This window comes from Heterodontus francisci, chromosome 1 (assembly GCF_036365525.1).
Source record: "Heterodontus francisci isolate sHetFra1 chromosome 1, sHetFra1.hap1, whole genome shotgun sequence".
Taxonomy (NCBI): domain Eukaryota; kingdom Metazoa; phylum Chordata; class Chondrichthyes; order Heterodontiformes; family Heterodontidae; genus Heterodontus; species Heterodontus francisci.
The window spans coordinates 48,890,544-48,909,319 of record NC_090371.1 but is presented as its reverse complement, the minus strand read 5'-3'; the positions used below and the strand labels follow the sequence as shown (position 1 = coordinate 48,909,319).

Here is an 18,776-nt window from a genome sequence, read left to right as displayed (position 1 = left end):
GAGATGGTGCAGAGGAGATTCACCTGGATGTTGCCTGGGCTGGAGCGTTTCAGCTATGAAGAGAGACTGAAAACGCTAGGGTTGTTTTCCTTAGAGCAGAGAAGGCTGAGGGGGGACCTGATTGAGGTATACAAAATTATGAGGGGCATTGATAGATTAGATCGGAAGAAACTTTTTCCCTTAGCGGAGGGGTCAATATCTAGGGGGCATAGATTTACGGTAGGAGGTTAAGAGGGGATTTGAGGAAAAATGTTTTCACCCAGAGGGTGGTTGGAATCTGGAACGCACTGTCTGAAGAGGTGGTCGAGGCAGGAATCATCACAACATTCAAGAAGTATCTAGATGAGCACTTGAAATGCCGTAGCATACAAGGCTACGGGCCAAGTGCTGGAAAATGGGATTAGAATAGTTAGGTGCTTGATGGTCAGCATCGACACGATGGGCCGGAAGGGCTTGTTTCTGTGCTGTATAACTCTATGACTATGACTCCTAGGGTCCTACCATCCATTGTATATTGTATTGATCAATAGGATTTTCAGAAAGCTTTTGACAAGGTTCCATCTTGTTGCTTAATGATTAAGGGATCACAGAATAGAAGATAAACCTGTTACTAGTAGAAAATTAGCTAAAAGTTAAGAAAATATAGCCATAAATGGGAACTTTTCAGACTGTGAAGTTCCAACCAAGATTTAGATCTTGGACCATGTTGCCAGTTACTGCTGTTTAAGTGTTGGCTCAGAGGTAGGACTCACATCTCTAATTCAGAAAGATGTGGGATCAAGCCCTATTCAGGACTTGAGGACATAATCTAGAGTGCAGCACTGAGTCGTTGTTGCATTGTTGGAGGTTTACCATCTTCCTGTTCAGGCAGACATAACGATTCCACAGCACTATTGGAAAAACAGGGAGTTCCTGCTGTCCTGGTTGTTCATAGTTAATTATGTTAAAGGTAAACAGCTGTAAGGAATTGTTGAATTAAGGATATGAAGTGAGAAAGAGAACCTGCTGGACACAAGGGGGTTTGGTGAATAGAAGGCAAAGATGTGTAATGCTGCATTCTGTGAATAAACTGACTAGCCAGAAAAGGATCTGCATATAGTTCCATGCTTCACTGTTTGGCTTGAATCCATTTAACATGGTAGCAGAGGATGGCTACCTAAAGGTGAAGATTGAAAACTAAGATTTTTTTTCAGACACAAGGTTGTAATCTGAATTACTTTTAATAAGAATGGCTGAAACCAAGTGTAAAGTGTCAGTGTATGATTTCCCACTGATGTTCTCTGAATCTGAACCTTATCACCAATAGAAAAATGAAGTGGATATGTGGACACGAGTTACGTCTTTCCCAAAGAGAAAACAAGGTATGGCCTTGGCACTGTCACTTCCTAACAAAAGCACGGTTAGGCACAAAGTATTTTGTGATCTGCAGGCCCATCAGTTGGACACTGAGGAAGGTTTGGAGCTTCTATTAAGCTTTATGGATAAAATCTATGAGAAAGATGATCTACTAAATGCATACCAGGCATGATCAGACTTTGATAAATTTAGAAAGATGGATGATCATTCCATAGAGGAATATATCATAGAATGTAACACAAAATACAACACACTGCAGAAATTCTATTTGGAAATTCTTTGTTCAGTGCTTGCTTTCAAATTGTTGGATTGCGCTAAAGTATCGCACATGGATAGGCTCCTGGTCTTAACTGGAGATAGATTCTCTGAAAGAAGCACGCTTTTCGATCAGATGTCTGATGCTTTAAAAAAATTCCTGGGAAAGCAGTCATTTCTAGCAGCCTTCATAGCAGAAATTGGATTTTTGGTGGTGTTACAGAGGATGGAGGACTGTATGGTCACGGCATTTCGAGATCGCTCAGACATGGGCCACTGGCATCAATCAAGAATCGCACACAAAAGAAATGAGGATGGAAACATTTTTGGCCAATCTGGCAGACAACAGGAATGGAGTAATAACAACAGACTAATGAACCCCAGGAATGCCTGGGGAGTTATTAACAGGTATTTCAGATGTGATTCAAAATATCATTATGCGGTAAACTGTCCAAAATGGAACAACGGTTTTGTTGAGGCGACACATAACTTAGAAGGTTCAGAAGTGGACGATGATATCGATCAGACTGCAGGAATTGTACTGGTCACAAGAAGCTTCAGTCCAGCAATTAATGTACTAGTCACAGATTCATTTAATAGTGGCATGTTGGACAGTGGTTGCACATTCACAGTATGTGGAACGGATTGATTGAAATGCGATTTAGATTCACTTTGTAGTGAGGATCAAAGTAAAGTCAGGGAGTATGAAAGTTCTACTTGCTTCAGGTTCGGGGATGACAGCACATTAAGGTCACTGAAAAGGGTGGTGATTCCATGCAAAATAGCTGAAGTGAGCCACTTTATAAGTACAGATGTGGTATCTAGTGAGATACCCTTGCTGCTGAGCAAGCCTTCCATTAAAAAGGCACAAATGAAATTGGACATGGAACATGATAAAGCAGTTTTCTTTAGGTAAATTGAAAATCTACTGACTTTCCAATCGGGATATTATTGCATCTCTTTAACAGAAACTAGTGTATCTAATAAGAAAGTGAAAGAGGTGTTAATGGCATCAGGTGATAGGAGTTTGAGAGACAAAGAGCGAATTGTCTTAAAGCTGCATCACCAATTTGCTCATCCCTCCTGAGACAGATTAAAAATCCTACTAAAGGATGCAAGGGTGATTAATGGTGAGTACACGAAGCGCATTGAAGACATTAGTGAAAAATGTGATGTATGCAAAAAGCATCGGAGGACGCCATCATGTCCTATTGTGAGTCCGCCATCATGTCCTATTGTGAGTCCGCCATGAGCAAGAGACTTTAATCAAGTAGTAACTATAGATTTAAAGGTGTGGGTTAAGGGCAGAAACATTTTTATTTTGCATTTCATAGACATGGCAACAAGATAACATGGCAACAGTAATTCATGGTAAAGACAAAAGAATAATTGTAGATAAAGTCATGGAAAAATAGGGGAGAATTTTCCAATGACGAGTTTAAAGACGTGCAAAAATATGAACATTGTAGTGATGAATACTGCAGCTGAAAGTCCTTTCAGTAATGGACTTTGTGAAAGAAATCATGCAGTGATTGATGAGATGCTCCATTAGATCTTAGCTGACCAACTGAATTGCAAGCCAACATCTGCCCTGCTGTGGGCAGTCCATGCGAAGAATTCACTCAAATAGTTGGAGGCTATAGTCTGTATCAGTTGGTCTTTGGGAGGAATCCCAAAATACCTTCTGTACCAGCCTCAGAAGGGACTACAATTAGTTCCACCTTCTCTGAGCACTTGAATGCTCTACATGCAGGGAGAAGGGCATTCATAGAAACATAGAAAATAGGAGGAGTAGGCCATTCGGCCCTTCGGGCCTGCTTCGCCATTCAAGAAAGATCATGGCTGATCGTCTAATTCAGTACCCTGTTCCCGATATCTCCCGATAACCTTTCTCCCCATATCAAAGAACAAAAAGAACAAAGAAAATTACAGCACAGGAACAAGCCCTTCGGCCCTCCAAGCCTGCGCCGATCCAGATCCTCTATCTAAACATGTCGCCTATTTTCTAAGGGTCTGTATCTCTTTTCTTCCTGCCCATTCATGTATCTGTCTAGATACATCTTAAAAGACGCCATCGTGCCCGCATCTACCACCTCCGCTGGCAACGCGTTCCAGGCACCCACCACCCTCTGCGTAAAGAGCTTTCCACGCATATCCCCCCTAAACTTTTCCCCTTTCACTTTGAACTCGTGTCCTCTAGTAATTGAATCCCCCACTCTGGGAAAAAGCCTCTTGCTATCCATCCTGTCTATACCTCTCATGATTTTGTACACCTCAATCAGGTCCCCCCTCAACCTCCGTCTTTCTAATGAAAATAATCCTAATCTACTCAACCTCTCTTCATAGCTAGCGCCCTCCGTACCAGGCAACATCCTGGTGAACCTCCTCTGCACCCTCTCCAAAGCATCCACATCCTTTTGGTAATGTGGCGACCAGAACTGCACGCAGTATTCCAAATGTGGCCGAACCAAAGTCCTATACAACTGTAACATGACCTGCCAACTCTTGTACTCAATACCCCGTCCGATGAAGGAAAGCATGCCGTATGCCTTCTTGACCACTCTATTTACCTGCGTTGCCACCTTCAGGGAACAGTGGACCTGAACACCCAAATCTCTCTGAACATCAATTTTCCCCAGGACTTTTCCATTTACTGTATAGTTCACTCTTGAATTGGATCTTCCAAAATGCATCACCTCGCATTTGCCCTGATTGAACTCCATCTGCCATTTCTCTGCCCAACTCTCCAATCTATATATATTCTGCTGTATTCTCTGACAGTCCCCTTCACTATCTGCTACTCCACCAATCTTAGTGTCGTCTGCAAACTTGCTAATCAGTCCACCTATACTTTCCTCCAAATCATTAATGTATATCACAAACAACAGTGGTCCCAGCACGGATCCCTGTGGAACACCACTGGTCACACGTCTCCATTTTGAAAAACTCCCTTCTACTGCTACTCTCTGTCTCCTGTTGCCTAGCCAGTTCTTTATCCATCTAGCGAGTACACCTTGGACCCCATGCGCCTTCACTTTCTCCATCAGCCTGCCATGGGGAACCTTATCAAACGCCTTACTGAAGTCCATGTATATGACATCGACAGCCCTTCCCTCATCAATCAACTTTGTCACTTCCTCAAAGAATTCTATTAAGTTGGTAAGACATGACCTTCCCTGCACAAAACCATGTTGCCTATCACTGATAAGCCCATTTTCTTCCAAATGGGAATAGATCCTATCCCTCAGTATCTTCTCCAGCAGCTTCCCTACCACTGACGTCAGGCTCACCGGTCTATAATTACCTGGATTATCCCTGCTACCCTTCTTAAACAAGGGGACAACATTAGCAATTCTCCAGTCCTCCGGGACCTCACCCGTGTTTAAGGATGCTGCAAAGATATCTGTTAAGGCCCCAGCTATTTCCTCTCTCACTTCCCTCAGTAACCTGGGATAGATCCCATCCGGACCGGGGGACTTGTCCACCTTAATGCCCTTTAGAATACCCAACACTTCCTCCCTCCTTATGCCGACTTGACCTAGAGTAATCAAACATCTGTCCCTAACCTCAACATCCGTCATGTCCCTCTCCTCGGTGAATACCGATGCAAAGTACTCGTTTAGAATCTCACCCATTTTCTCTGAGTCCAAGCATAACATTCCTCCTTTGTCCTTTAGTGGGCCAATCCTTTCTCTAGTTACCCTCTTTCTCCTTATATATGAATAAAAGGCTTTGGGATTTTCTTTAACCCTGTTTGCTAAAGATATTTCATGACCCCTTTTAGCCCTCTTAATTCCTGATTTCCATTCTCAAATGAACATATAGTATGTAAAGAGAGAAAGTCACCTGGATGTTCAAACTTTGACAAGCAGCCATCACTAGATGGATAAATGAAAGGGTTCTGCTTCCTGGCAGGAACCCAAACAAATCCGTCTATTTATATCTGCACAGCTTGAAGTGAGAAGGAGGATTAAGAGGCCAATTATGCCCCACATATAATATTTACTGAGAACTATCCATTTGGGGAAGAGAAACTTTCCGAGCTTCAGAATTTGAATATGAATATATTTAGTCAAACGACATTCACCTCAAGAGGGTGAAGAGGAGATTTACCAAAATATTTCAGGGATGAGGTATTTGGCTACATAGTTAGGATAAAGACGCTGGAGATGTTTTCCTTGGAGCAAAGGAGATTGAGGGGAGATTTGATAGTGGTGTACAAGATTATGACAGGTTTAGATCAGGTAGACAAAGATAAGTGATTCCCATTAGCTGATGGTACAAGGACAAGGGGACACAGATTTCAGGTTTTGGGCAAGTGATGCAGGGAGGATGTGAAGACCTGGAACTCACTGCCTTTGAGGGTGGTGGAAGCAGAAATGATCAATGATCTCAAAAGGAAATTTTATGGGCACTTGAGGGAAATAAACTTGCAGGGCTGCAGAGATGGAGCAGGGGATGTTAGTTGTATTTCAATCATGTTTAATTATATGCAGGTGGAGGGCATTAATTGAGGTTTCACTTGAGCACATATAAAGAGACACTTACTGAAACTGTGCATATCCTTTGATCTCTTTGGCATTCAGAAATATATCTATCTCCTTTTTGAATATATTTAATGACGGCCTCCACGGCCTTCTGCGGTAGAGAATTCCACAGGTTCACCACCCTCTGTGTGAAGAAATTTCTCCTCATTTCGGTTCTAAATGGCATACCCCATATCCTGAGACTGTGACCCCTGGTTCTGGATTCCCCAGCCATCAGGAACATCCTTCCTGCATCTAACACCTCTAGTCCTGTTAGAATTCTATTGGTTTCGATGAGATCCGTTCTCATTCTTCTAAACTCTAGTGAATATAGGCCTAGTCGACCCAATCTCTCCTCATACGTCAGTCCTGCCATCCCAGAAATCAACCTAGGAATCAATCTTCTTTGCACTCCCTCCATGGCAAGAACATCCTTCCTCAGATGAGGAGACCAAAACTGTACACAATACTCCAGATGTGGTCTCACCAAGGCCCTGTATAACTACAGTAAGACATCCTTGCTCCTCTACTCGAATCCTCTTGCAATGAAGGCCAACACACCATTCGCCTTCCTAACTGCTGGCTGCACCGGAATGCTTGCTTTCAGCAACTGGTGTACAAGGATACCCAGGTCTCTTTGCACCTCCCCCTTTCCCAATCTGTCACCATTCAGATAATCTGCCTTTCTGTTTTTACAACCAAAGTGGATAACCTCACATTTATCCACGTTAAACTGCATCTGCCATGCACTCACCCAACTTGCCCAAATCACATTGGAGCCTCTTTGCATCCTCATCACAGCACACATTTCCCTCCAGCTTTGTGTCGTCTGCAAACTTGGAATGGTTACATTTATTTCTCTCGCCCAAGTCATTGATATATATTATGAATAGCTGAGGCCCAAGCACTGATCCCTGCGGTACCCCACTACCTGTCACCTGGAAAAAGACCCGCTTATTCCTACTCTGTGTTTCCTGTCTGTCAACCAATTCTCAATGCATGCCAGTATATTACCCCCAATCCCATGTGCTTTAATTTTGCACACTAATCTCTTATGTGGGACCTTATCAAAAGCCTTCTGAAAATCTAAATACACCACATGCACTGATTCTCCCTTATCTATTCTACTATACTCTACATCCTCAAAAAACTCCAGTAGATGTGTTAAGCATGATTTCGCTTTCATAAACCCATGCTGACTTTGTCCAATCCCGTTTATGCTTTCCAGGTGTTCTGCTATCACATCCTTTATAATAGACTCTAGTATTTTCCCCACTACTGATGTAAGGTTAACTGGTCTGTAATTCAGTTTTTTCTCTCCCTCCTTTTTTTAAATAGTGGGGTCACAGTGGGGGCGGCGCAATGGTTAGCACCGCAGCCTCACTGCTCCAGCGACCCGGGCTCGATTCTGGGTGCTGCCTGTGCGGAGTTTGCAAGTTCTCCCTGTGACCGCGGGGGTTTCTGCCGGGTGATCCGGTTTCCTCCCACAGCCCAAGACTTGCAGGTTGATCGGTAAATTGGCCATTGTAAATTGCCCCTAGTGTAGGTAGGTGGGAGGGGAATTGAGGGGATGTGGTAGGAATATGGGATTAATGTAGGATTAGTATAAATGGGTGGTTGATGGGCGGCACAGATTCAGTGGGCCGAAGGGCCTGTTTCAGTGCTGTATCTCAATATAAATATAAAATAATACATTTATCACCCTCCAATCTGTAGCAACTGCTCCAGAGTCTATAGAATTTTGGAAGATGACCACTAATGCATCCACTATTTCCAGGGCCACTTCCTTTTGTACTATGGGATGCAGATTATCAGGCCCTGGAGAATTGTCAGCCATTAATTTCTCCAGCACTATTTTATTTTACTAATACTGATTTCCTTCAGTTCCTCCCTCTCATTAGACCCTTGGTTCCCTAACATTTCTGGGAGGTTATTTGTGTCCTCCTTTGTAACGACAAAACCAAAGTATGTGTTTAATTGTTCTGCCATTTCTTTGTTCCCCATTATAATTTCCCCCGTTTGACTGTAAGGGGCCTACATTTGTCTTCACCAATCTTTTTCTCTTCACATATATATAGAAGCTTTTACAGTCAGTTTTTATGTTCCCCACAAGTTTACTCTCATACTCTATTTTCCCCCGCTTAATCAACCTCCTTTGCTGAATTCTAAACTGCTGCCACTCCTCAGACTTGCTGCTTTTTCTGGCAATTTTATGAGACTCCTGTTTGGATCTAATACCATCCCTAATTCCTTTTGTATGGCACTGTCAAGCCACCTTTCCAGTTTTTTTTTTGCGCCAGACAGGAATGAGTAATTGTTGTAATTCATGCACACGTTCTTTAAATATTATCCATTGCTTATCCACCGTCAACCCTTTTAGTAATGTTCCCCAATCTACCATAGCCAACTCGCGCCTCATACCTTCGTAGTTCCCTTTATTTAGATTTGAAGACTCTAGTTTCGGATTCAACTACTTCACTCTCCATCTTAATGAAGAATTCTATCATATTATGGTCACTCCTCTTCAAGGGACCCTGTACAACAAGATTGTTAATTAATCCTTTCTCATTGCACAATACCCAGTCTAGGATAGCCTGTTCTCTAGTTGGTTCCTCAACATATTGGTCTAAAAAACCGTCACGTACACACTCCAGGAAACCCTCCTCCACAGTATTATTGCTAATTTGATTTGACCAATCTATATGTAGATTTAGGTCACCCATGATTACAGTTATACCCTTATTGCATGCATCTCTAATTTCCTGTTTAATGCTATTCCTTACATCTCCACTACTCTTTGGGGGCCTATAGACAACCCCCACTAATGTTTTTTGCCCCTTGGTGTTTCTTGGCTCCACCCATACAGATTCCACATCATGATTTTCTGAACCAGTATCCTTCCTCACTATTGCATTGATTTCCTCCTTTACTAACAACGCTACCCCATCTCCTTTCCCTTTGTGCCAGTCCTTCATAAATATTGAATATCCCTGGATGTTCAGTTCCCATCCTTGGTCACCCTGCAGCCATGTCTCCTTAATCACAACTATATCAGAACCGTTTATATCTATTTGCGCTGTTAATTCATCTACCCTATTGTGAATGCTCTGCGCATTAAGACACAATGCCTTTAGACTTGACTTTTTAACATTGTTAGTCATCTTAGCTTTATTTTGCATTATGGCCCCTTTTGTTTCTCACCCTTGTTTTCTCTGCCTTCCACTTTTGCTTCTTATCTTTCTGTCTTTCCACCTCCTTTGTCTCCCTGCTCTGATTCCCATCCCACTGCCATTCTAGTTTAAACCCTCCCCGACAGCACTAGCAAACACCCCCCCCCCCCACCCCCCCCCCCCCCCCCCCACATCCTGAGGAAATTGGTCCCAGTCCTGCCCAGATGCAACCTGTCCAGCTTGTACTGGTCCCACCTTCCCCAGAACCGGTCCCAATGTCCCAGGAATCTGAATCTCTCCCCTCTACACCATTTCTCCAACCACGTTTTCATCTAATATATCCTGCTATTTCTGCTCTTGCTAGCACGTGGCACTGGTAGTAATCCTGAGATTACTACCTTTGAGGTTCTACTTTTTAATTTACATCCTAACTCCCTATATTCTGCTTGTAGGACCTCATCCTTTTTATACCTATGTCGTTGGTACTGATATGTACCATGACAACTGGCTGCTCTCCCTCCCCCTTCAGAATGCCCTGCAGCCGCTCAGAGACATCCTTGAACCTAGCACCAGGGAGGCAACCTACTATCCTGGAGTTGCTTTTGCGGCCGCAGAAACACCTGTCTGTTCCCCTTACGCTTGAATCCCCTTTCACGACAGCCCTGCCACTGTTGTTCCTTCCCTCCTGTGCAGCAGAGCCACCCATGTTGCCATGAACTTGTCTCTTGTTGCTTTCCCCTGAGCCATCTCCCCCAACAGTATCTAAAGCGGTATATCTGTTTGAGAGGGGGACAGCCACAGGGGGCTCCTGCACTACCTGCCTTCCTCTACTCTGCCTGGTGGTCACCCATTCCCTTTCTGCCTTTGCAGCATTTGTCTGCGGTGTGACCACCTCACTAAACGTGCTATCCATGATGATCTCAGCATCGTGGATGCTCCACAGTGAATCCACCCGCATCTCCAGTTTCATAATGCAGGTAGCCAGTAGCTGCAGATAGATACACTTTCTGCATGCATGGTCATCAGGGACACTGGAGGCGTCCCTGATTTCCCACATAGCGCAGGAGGAGCATATCACGGGTGCATGATCTCCTGCCATGATTCACCTTTAGGTTACTTAGTTACTCCCTTTAATTAAAAAATACTATTTACGTTGGGGGCCTTATTCTACTCCAAACACTACCCACTACAATCTGAAGTCCTTACCTTTACTTTTGAAGCTAGTGGACTGCTGTAGGATAAATAGTAGAAAAACTCACCTGAACCTACTTACCAATCAGCTGCTTCCCTACGCCCGCATCACTTTTTGAATCTTGTCACTTGGAATTCCACCGCCTGAAGGTCCCGAAGGTATGCCTCTCCCTAGCTCCTCTCTGGTCTCAGCCTCTCTGCGTCTGTTTGCGCCCTTTATCTCTCTTTGTCTGTCTGTCTCTCTCTGTTTCTCTCTCTCTCGCTCCCTCGTCCCGCCGCACCTCAGCCTCTCTCAGGTCTCATCACGGCAGAAGTCTCAGAGAAAATCTGGCGAGCCTTAAGGCATCGCATAAGACAGTCAGAAATAAACTTTAATCCTAAGAATTTAATATACTATAAGAGAGGGACAGAAAGAGTAGAAAAGTCTGGATAAAGTGATGAGGAATGATGGGTCCATTCATCTAGGTTAATAGGGATTGATTATAAACTTGCAGGATATGAACATTAGTAGAAAGTGATGGGGCACCCTGTACCTCAAATACTCATATGTTTGACAAATACATAGATTACATAGGAAATAGGAGCAGGAGTAGGCCATTTGCTCCTTTGAGTATGCTCCACCATTCATTATGATCATGGCTGATCATCCAACTCAGTAGCCTGTTCCCGCTTTCGCCCCTTACCCTTTTAACCCTTTAGACCCAAGAGCTATATCTGACTCCTTCTTGAAACCACACAATGTTTTGGCCTCAACTGCTTTCTGTGGTAGCGAATTCCACAGGTTCACCACTCACAGGGTGAAGAAATTTCTCCTTATCTCAGTCCTGAAAGGTTTACCCCATATCCTTAGACTATGACCCCTGGTTCTGGACTCCCCCACCATCAGGAACATCCTTCCTGCATCTACCCTGTCGAGTCTAGTTAGAATTTTATAGGTTTCTATGAGATCCCCCCTCACTCTTCTGAACTCCAGCGAATATAATCCTAACCGATTCAATCTCTCCTCATACGTCAGTCCCACCATCCCAGGAATAAGTCTGGTAAACCTTTGCTGCACTCCCTCTATAGCTTGAACAGGTAAGGAGACCAAAACTGCACACAATATTCCAGGTGTGGCCTCACCAAGGCCCTGTATAATTGCAGCAAGACATCCCTGTTCCTGTACTCGAATCCTCTCGCTATGAAGGCCAACATACCATTTGCCTTTTTTACCGTCTGTTGGACCTGCATGCTTACCTTCAGCGACTGGTGTACGAGAACACCCAGGTCTCGCTGCATATTCTCCTCTCTCAGTTTATAGCCATTCAGATAATAATCTGGCTTCCTGTTTTTGCTACCAAAGTGGATAACCTCACATTTATCTGCATTATACTGCATCTGCCATGCATTAACCCACTCACTCAACTTGTCCAAATCATCCTGAAGCCTCTCTGCATCCTCCTCACAACTCACCCTCCCACCCAGTTTTGTGTTATCTGCGAATTTGGAGATATTATATTTAGTTCTCTCATCTAAATCATTAATACATATTGTGAATAGCTGGGGTCCTAGCACTGATCCCTGCAGTACCCCACTAGTCACTGCGTGCCATTCGGAAAAAGACCCATTTATCCCTACTCTTTGTTTCCTGTCCGCCAACCAATTTTCTATCCGTCACAATACACTACCCCCAATCCCATGCGCTTTAATTTTACATGCTAATCTCTTATGTGGGTCTTTGTCGAAAGCCTTCTGAAAGTCCAAATAAACCACATTCACTGGCTCCCCCTCATCAACTCTACTACTTACATCCTCGAAGAATTCTAGTAGATTTGTCCAGCATGATTTCCCTTTCGTAAATCCATGCTGACTCTGCCCGATTCTACCACTGTTCTCCAAGTGCTCTGCTATAAAATCTTTGATAATGGACTCCAGAATTTTCCCCACTACCGACTTCAGGCTGACTGGTCTATAATTCCCTGCTTTCTCTCTACCTCCCTTTTTAAATAGTGGGGTTAAATTAGCTACCCTCCAATCTGTAGGAACTGTTGCAGAGTCTATAGAATCTTGGAAGATGGCCACCAATGCATCCACTATTTCTAGGGCCACTTCCTTAAGTACTCTGGGATGCATACCATCAGGCCCTGGGGATTTATCGGCCTTCAGTCCCATCAATTACCCCAACACCATTTCTCTACTAATACTGATTTCTTTCTGTTCCTCTCTCTCACTATGCCCTGTGCTCCCCAACATTTCTGGTATGATATTTGTGTCCTCCTTTGTGAAGACAGAACCAAAGTATGCGTTTAGTTGGTCAGCCATTTCTTTATTCCCCATAATAAATTCCCCTGTTTCTGACTGTAAGGGACCTACATTTGTCTTCACCAATCTTTTTCTCTTCACATACCTATAGAAACATTTACAGTCAGTTTTTATATTCCCCGCAAGCTTGCTTTCATACTCTATTTTCCCCTTCTTAATCAATCCCTTGGCCCTCCTTAACTGAATTCTAAACTACTCCCAATCCTCAAGTCTGTTGTTTTTCCTGGCAAATTTATATGCCTCTTCCTTGGACCTAATGCTGTCTCTAATTTCCCTTGTAAGCCATGGTTTGGCTACCTTTCCCTTTTTACTTCTGTGCCAGACAGGGATAAACAATTGTTGCAGTTCGTCCATGCACTCTTCAAATGTTTGCCATTGCCTATCCACCGTCATCCCTTTGAGTAGCGTTTCCCAATCAGTCATGGCCAACTCACGCCTCATACCTTCGTAGTTTCCTTTCCTAAGATTCAGGACCCTTGTCTCAGAATCAAGTACGCCACTCTCCATCTTGATGAAGAATTCTGTCATATTATGGTCGCTCGTCCCCTAGGGGTCTCACACCACTAGATTGTCAATTATTCCTCTCTCATTACACAATACCCAGTCTAGGATGGCCTGTGCTCTAGTTGGTTCCTCAACGTATTGGTCCAGAAAACCATCCCGTATACACTCCAAGAATTCCTCCTCTACGGTATTGTGACTAATTTGATTTGCCCAATCTATATGCAGATTCAAGTCACCCATAATTACAGATGTTCCTTTATCGCATGCATCTCTAATTTGCTGTTTAATGCTATTCCCAACATCACCACTACCGTTTGGGGGTCTATATACAACCCCCACGAACGTTTTTTGCCCATTAGTGTTTTTCAGCTCTACCCGTACAGGTTCCACATCGTCAGAGCTAATATCTTTCCTCACTATTGCGTTAGTTTCCTCTTTAACCAGTAATGCAACTCCACCACCTTTTGCTTTTAGTCTGTCCTTCCTAAATACTGAATATCCCTGGATGTTCATTTCCCATCCCTGGTCACCTTGCAACCATGTCTTCGTAATCCCGACTATATCATACCCATTTACATCTATTTGCACGATTAATTCATCCATTTTATTACGAGTGCTCCGCACGTTAAGGCACAAAGCTTGAAGGCTTGTCTTTTTAACATTACTTGTCCATTACTTGCATTCCCACACTTTTTGCACCTCTCCTGTGCAGCAGAGCCAACCGTGGTGCAACAAATTGGGCTGTTGCTGCTTTCCCCTGAGAGGCCATTCCCCCCAACAGTATCCAAAGCAGTATACCTGTTTTGCAGGGGAATAGCCACAGGAGGTTCCTGAACTGCCTGCCTCGTCCTTTTGATCTGCCTGGTGGTCACCCATTCCCCTCCTGCCTGTGGGGTCTGAGCCTGTGGTGTGACCACCTCTCTATACGTGCTATCCACGATGCTCTCCACCTCCTGGATGCTCCACAGCGTCCCCAGCTGCCGCTCCAGCTCCGAAACCCGGGCTTCCAGGAGCTGCAGCTGGGTACATTTCCTGCACACATGCTGGTTCCGGGCACTGGAAATGTTCCCTGCTTCCGACATGGAGCATGAGGAACACACCTCGGCTTTGAGCTCTCATCGAGTCGTACAGCATAGAAACAGGCCCTTCGGTCCACTGCGTCCATGCCGACCATAATACTAATCCTATCTGCCTGCATTAATTCTGTATCCCTCTATGCCTTGCTCATTCAAGTACCTGTCCAGATGCCTCTTAAATGTCGCCACTGTTCCTGCCTCCACCACCTCCTCAGGCAGCTCATTCCAGATACCCACTATTCTTTGTGTGAAAAATTTACCCCTTTGATCCCCTTTAAACCTCCTCCCTCTCACCTTAAATCTATGCCCTCTAGTTTTAGTCACCCCTACCATGGGAAACAGACTCTGGCTATCTACCCTGTCTATGCCTCTCATAATTTTATATGCCTCTATCATGTCCCCTCTTAGCCTCCTTCGCTCCAGGGAAAACAGACCCAGCCTATCCAATCTCTCTTTATAACTCAAGCCCTCCAAACCAGGCAACATCCTTGTGAATCTTTTCTGCACCCTCTCTAGCTTAATCACATCTTTCCTGTAGTGCGGCGACCAGAACTGCACACAGTACTCCAAATGCGGCCTAACCAACGCCATGTACAACTGTAATATGACGTCCCAACTCTTGTACTCAATGCCTCAGCCGATGAAGGCAAGCATACCATACGCCTTCTTCACCACCCTGTCTACCTGTGTTGCCACTTTCAGGGAACTAAGTACTTGCCCCCCAAGGTCTCTCTGCTCAACAACACTCCCCAGGGCCCTGCCATTCACTGTATATGTCCTGCCCTGGTTTAACCTCCCAAAATGCATCACTTGACATCTGTGTTAAATTCCATTTGCCAATCCCTTGCCCAATTTCCCAGTTGATCTACATCCTGTTGTAACCTTAGACAACCTTCTTCACTGTCCACTATACCACCAATTTTGGTGTCATCTGCAAACTTACTAATCATGCCCTTTACATTCACATCCAAGTCATTAATATATATGACAAACAACAGAGGGCCCAGCACTGATCCCTGCGGCACACCACTGGTCACCGGCCTCCAATCTGAAAAACAACCTTCCACTACCACCCTCTGCCTCCTGTCACTGGTCTCACTCAGTCTCGCTCCTTCCCGTTGCCGCTGCACTTTTAAACTCTGCCAGTCTCACTCAGTCTCAATTATGAGGAACAGAATACGGTAGATAAGGGGCTGGATGACAATAGACAAAGTGATACCGATGCACAAGATAGGGCTGTTTCTCCAAATGGGCAACTGCCTAGAGTCGGTACTAGGGTAACGTACATAACAGAGGGAGCCACTAAATGGAGGGATGCGACCATTGTAGGGAGAGCAGGGAAAGCCACCAGCAAGTTACAACATTGGCAAAAGTTCCAGATGATGGACAAGAGGTAAGATCATGGATTGGCAAAATGAGATGAAACGGTGGAAAGCAAAAAAAACTCAGTGCGAGTCCCCATTGTGGATCTGGAAGTGACTACAGCATTAGGAAATGGTCACGTACTGGTGACAGAACCTCTGATCATGGGAGGGAGCCATCCTGTAATAGTAGTCCAGAAAGAAATAAGAGGGCAAGTAGAGGCCGTAGCTTGACTAGAACCAGGACTATAGAACAATTTAGGAAAACTAGTAGAAGTAGAAGGCCTTATGATGATTAAGTTATGGTGGCTGCAAATAAATTAGAAGAAAAATTAATGAGAGGCAAAACAAAAAGAGTTGGGAAGTTGGAGGGAATCTGGTGTCTATTCTGAAGTGCAAGATAACAGACAGACAGCCTTCTCACATAGATGGAGACATACAAACAAAGTGCTCCCAGATGGGACATACAAGGCTAAAGCAAGAGTAGTGACACAGGGTTTCGAAGAGAGACTTGGTGATCAAGATGCGAGAGTGGACTCCTCCACGGCAGGAAAAGTGATCTTGAAAATTTTCTTAACTATTTTAGCCACATATTCATGGGAATTAAGGTCGATTGATGTAGGCAGCTCACCACCACCTTCTCGAGGGCAATTAGGGATGGGCAATAAATGCTGGCCTAGCCAGCGATGCCCACATCTCACGAATGACAGAATAAAAAAAATATAAAAGCTGCATTTTTGCAGGGTGAAAATTTTCAAAGAGGTGTTTTCGAAACCACCTGTAGAAGAGAAGCTGTGGAAATTAAATGTTTTTATGGATTGAATGATGTGTTGAGAGTATGGTATTTCTCGGTTAGCTCTGTCTTGCTGAAAGTAGGCTGTATACAGCTGAAAGCAGACTCGGCAATGTTTTACTGGTATCACAAAGAGAAACTCGCAGGTATCTTTATGATGCACGTCAGTGATTTTCTATGGGGAGGTTCTGTGGAATTTGAGCAATTGGCTGTAGATAAATTGAAAGGGGAGTTTAAGATTGGAAGTCAGGCTTCAGGGGCCTTTAAATAGATAGGGTTAGACATTGATTTGAATAGGTCGGGAATAACCTTGAATCAACAATCATATCTAGAAAGTGTTATACGGATCCCCATGAATCGATCAAATAAAGATGATCTTGCATCCAAAGAAGAAACAGAGCAGCTAAGAAGCCTGATTGGGCAATTTGCTAGTTATGTACTCAGACAAGGCCTGATGCCAGTCATGATGTATTGAACTTAGTACTATGATGAAACAAGCTACAATTGAAGTTTTGAGAGAAAATCAAACATTAAAGAAATTAAATTCGGAGAAATGCATACTCAAGTTTCCAGCATTGAATGATCAGATGCTTCTCATGCCACTCTTCCAGATGGATATTTGAGTACAACCGGGTTTATCATATTCTTGGTGGGAAAATGTGAAAATTATTTTCCCTTGGCTTGGGAAGCCAAGAAAATAAAAAGAGTAGTTCAGAGCACTCTAGCTGCAGAAACACTGGCATTAGTAGAAGCGATAGATATGGGATTTTACTTATCTAACATTTTGAAAGAAATCCTATCCAAGGGGCATTCTGAGAAAGGTTTGCCCATTGAATGTTATATGGATAACTCTTCACTTTGGGATAACGTTCATTCGACAAAGAGTGTCGCTGAGAAAAGATTGATCTTGCCAGTATAAAAGAAATGTAAGCGAGAAAAGAAATCTCTAAAATTAAATGGGTCGACACAAGTCACCAATTATCAGACTGTTTTACTAAAAGAAATGTTTGTTCCAAGAAATCGTTAGAGGTCCTAGAAGAGGAACACGCTGTAATATGAGTTGTACGAAATATGGAAAATCATCTTTTTTCTCTTTTGCTTTGTAATTGTTTAAGTTTCCTTTAAAGAAAAGGGAATATGTTAATGGTTGATTATGTTAAAGGTAAACAGCTGTAAGGCATTGATGGATTAAGGATATGAAGTGAATATAAAGAGAGTCTGCTGGACACAAGGGGGTTTGGCAAAGATGTGTAATGCTGCATTCTGTGAACAAACTGACTAGCCAGAAAAGGATCTGCATATAGTTTCATTCTTCATTATTTGGCTTGGATCCATTTAACACTGGCCAACATTCATACCTCTGTAATTCTACCAAAACCGAGTAACTATTCATTTACCTCACTTGCTCTTGCACAGGGCTTTACTCTACAAATTCACTGTCACATTTGCCTAAATAAGTGACTGCACTTTAAAAAATAATTAATTGACTGTTAACTTTAGAATGTTCTGTGGGCTTGAAAGATGGTATATAAATGCAAGTTATATATTTATTTGTTTAATACATATATCAAGTAATGTCTTGAACAACAAGCCACATGTCCCAAGTTTGTAGGTAAAAGCAAAAAGGCAGGACAACAATGAAGACAATCGAGAAAGGAACCATAGAAAAGTTACAGCACAGAAAGAGACCATTCAGCCCATCATGTCTGTACCGGCTGAAAAAAACTAGCCACCCATTATAATCCCACCTTCCAGCACCTGGTCCGTAGCCTTGCAGGTTACAACACTTCAGCAGGTCCCCAGGTACCTTTTAAACGAGTTGAGGGTTTCTGCCTCCACCACCAATCCAGGCAGCGAATTCCAGGCACCCACCAACCTCTGGGTGAAAACTTTTTTCCTCATGTCCCCTCTAATCCTTCTACCAATCACCTTAATGGAATGCAGGTGAGGGAGAGAAAGATCCAAACTCATGACGGAATTTATCTCTTGTCTTCTTTCTCAACTTAAATAATTTTTAGATCTGTTGAATGACTTTGCAACACTACAGAGTACAATAAAAAACAGGAACTCAAATCCAGTGTACTGATGGCTCTGTGAATGAGTGCATCCAGTGGTGAGGTACAGAGCATATAGATAAGGAATGTCTGATTTGAAGGTGTCCGCTGTAGCTCAGTAATAGCATTACATTATCAATGTCTGAGGAAAGAACGTGGAGACTGGAGAAAGGGTGGAGGGATTCTGGT

At 43.5% G+C, this 18,776-nt stretch overlaps 1 protein-coding gene across 3 annotated transcripts in view; it reads left to right on the top strand.

The window, feature by feature from the left end:
• The window catches only part of dym (dymeclin), a 712,143-nt gene that overhangs the window by 680,497 nt on the left and 12,870 nt on the right, over positions 1-18,776 (top strand). The window lies entirely within an intron of this gene.